This window comes from Gossypium hirsutum, chromosome A08 (assembly GCF_007990345.1).
Source record: "Gossypium hirsutum isolate 1008001.06 chromosome A08, Gossypium_hirsutum_v2.1, whole genome shotgun sequence".
In the NCBI taxonomy this organism is placed as follows: Eukaryota; Viridiplantae; Streptophyta; class Magnoliopsida; order Malvales; family Malvaceae; genus Gossypium; species Gossypium hirsutum.
This window is the reverse complement of record NC_053431.1, coordinates 68,330,115-68,332,827: the sequence shown is the minus strand read 5'-3', so window position 1 is coordinate 68,332,827 and position 2,713 is coordinate 68,330,115.

The following is a 2,713-nucleotide window of genomic DNA, read 5'->3' as shown; positions in this document are numbered from 1 at the left end:
AAGTTCTATTATTTTAATGAATTGTTATGTTAGCTTAATAATGATATAAATGTATTTTTAATAAAGCATGCAAATCACACCATAAAATTTTAGTTCTTTACGAAAGTTAGGCTTGCATGAAAGTTTAAGTCTTTAGAATTGACTTAGTAGTTTCTTGAGGCGAAATCCTAGGAATCATGGAATATTGGAATTGATTTAGAAAACTTTTGTTTGGACCGTTTGAGCCTTTCAAGCCAACCATGATGAAATTTTTATCCTTTGAAACCCAACTTTGAGACTATATGGCCTTATTTTATTTGAACCCTTGCAAATTTAGCCATACTTCTCTCTTAACTATCTCAAAATTGTCCCAAACACTAGACTCAGTACAATTCCAAGTATTCATTGAAAATAAGTTTGAGGGAGTTGAAAAGAAGTATAAAATGCTCTTAAAATTGTGGTACATTCAGGAAAATGCTCGTGTAGACTGAAAAAAAGAAGAAGCATATGTACCTAAAAGAGAAAGTACAAAAGAGCATATGAAAGCAAAGAAAGTTGGTGTATTGAAGGTGATTATTTCAAATGTACAAGCTGAGTCTAGGGTTTAAAAGCCTAAAATTATCTATCTTTTACCTACCCTTAAGCCCAGCCACATTACAACCCTGTTAAAGACCTATTGATTCAAAAGTTCCAATGTTACCTACATTAGTGGATAGAAATTGCTACGTACAACATATGAAGACATAAGTTAAACTTAAGGATTGCAGCTTAATCTTGAATAAAGGGAATAAAATCACATTGGTAAGGTTTAACATGACTTTATTAGGAAGCATTTAGTCTAATTTCTGCTATTATAATAGTTGTTGAGATTAATTTGAACAATATGTATACTTAAGTAGCATAACTATCAAATTTCTTGTCTTTGAGCATAAGTATATTAAATTCATAATTTTGGGAAAAATGTTATTCTGAAGGATTTTTTCAAAGGTGTTTCCGAGGAATTCTTTTCGAAATTTGTACATTACTCGGGACGAGCAATGAATTAAGTTTGGGGGTGCGGAAACATGAAAATTTATGCATTTTTACATACCCTTTTTAGCTTAAAATCATACCGTTTCGATTAAATTCTTGTCAAAAAATAATTCATTTTTATAAAATAATTAAATTATACTTAAAAAATGAACATGATGAATTTTAGTTAATTTTATAATTAATTTTGAGTAATTTTGGTTATTTTTGATTGAATTGCGCAAAGGGTGAAAAATGGCTCGGCAGGCACTACTTGAAGCACAAAACCGAGAAACAATTTGAAGTATCAAGGCGAATTAATTTCCAACCTAAGACAGTCCAATTATGTGTATTATTTCATAATATAATTAATTTTAATTTATACCCAATTTAACTTGGGCTAAATAAATTAATATTAATTAATTATGGAAAAAATGGCCTAGTTGAACCGAACCGATTGAAGTGAACCGGCCAAAGATTGGGCAGCCCAAAACCGACCATATGCTGATCCAAATCAGCTTATTATCTGATTAATTAAGCTTTCAAATAAGCCCATGAAGTATTGTCAAAGTTTCATTCAAACCCCTCCACAATTGGTGGAGTTTTGGATCAGCCCCAAGCCATTTTTAGTAAAGTTGAAAGCATCAACTTTGCCACATAGGTGGCCGACCAAGGGGTGGCTCTTTGGCTGCAATTTTTAGCAAATTTCAGCTGCCACACTCAGCTATAAAAGCCCCCATTGGCTTATCATTCAAAGCATCTCATTCACTCCTCATTCATTTCACAACACTTCTTTGCTCTCTTTCTTTTTCTCTCATTTTTCCATGTCAATTCCCATGCTCTTATACTGATTACTTCCCTTGGAAAAGGGGTGTTCTTCAACCATTTTAGAGCAGCAATTGAGTTTTCATCGAAGCCTTGATCGGCGAGGACAACAAGAAGGAAGAACGGAGCAACCCAGTCAAGCCTCGAAAAGCCACCGGATTTGATTTTTGTTCCCTATCTCTTTAGTTTTTGTTGTTATCATGATTAACATATCTATGAGTATTCATGTTGCTAGAATGGTTAATTTAATCAGCTTAGCTTGAATTCAATCCGTGTTGGGTTGATTGCATTTCGTCTTCTTAAATTGTTAAAATTGTGTTTATGTTGTTATAGGCCTCGGTAAAATGCTTGATTAAGTTAAATCATGCTAAGTTATTCTTGCCTTACGACTGTGAGGTAACTAATTAATTAATTATTTAAATGGATTGAAATTGTAATTAATGGACATAGTGCTTGATTAGTACATGTTTATTCTTCTAAGGTAGATGAAGGTTAAATTAGCAATGTATCTGGCGATATTATTGCCTTGCATAACTTGCAAGATTATTGTGATTAAACTGTTTCAAGGTAGGGATACCTTGTTACCTCACATAGTCTTTTATATGCTTGTTAGATTTAATTAATCGTTTGAATTGACATAGGGATATGCAAGAGATTAGTTCAGTTTAATGAGTATGTATGTGCAATAACATGTTTGCTTGCTAGAATCTATTTAGTCGGTTGAATTGACATAGAGATATGTCAAGAGATGAATGGATTTTGGTATGTAGTATGTTCATAAGTTAGCAAATTACCGGGTTCCTGTTGTTTTATTCGTAACAATATAAACATAAGTTTAATAATTCTAAGATGAGAATTGTAATTAATCCAACACAATTATATCATCTTGATTAAATCTTAT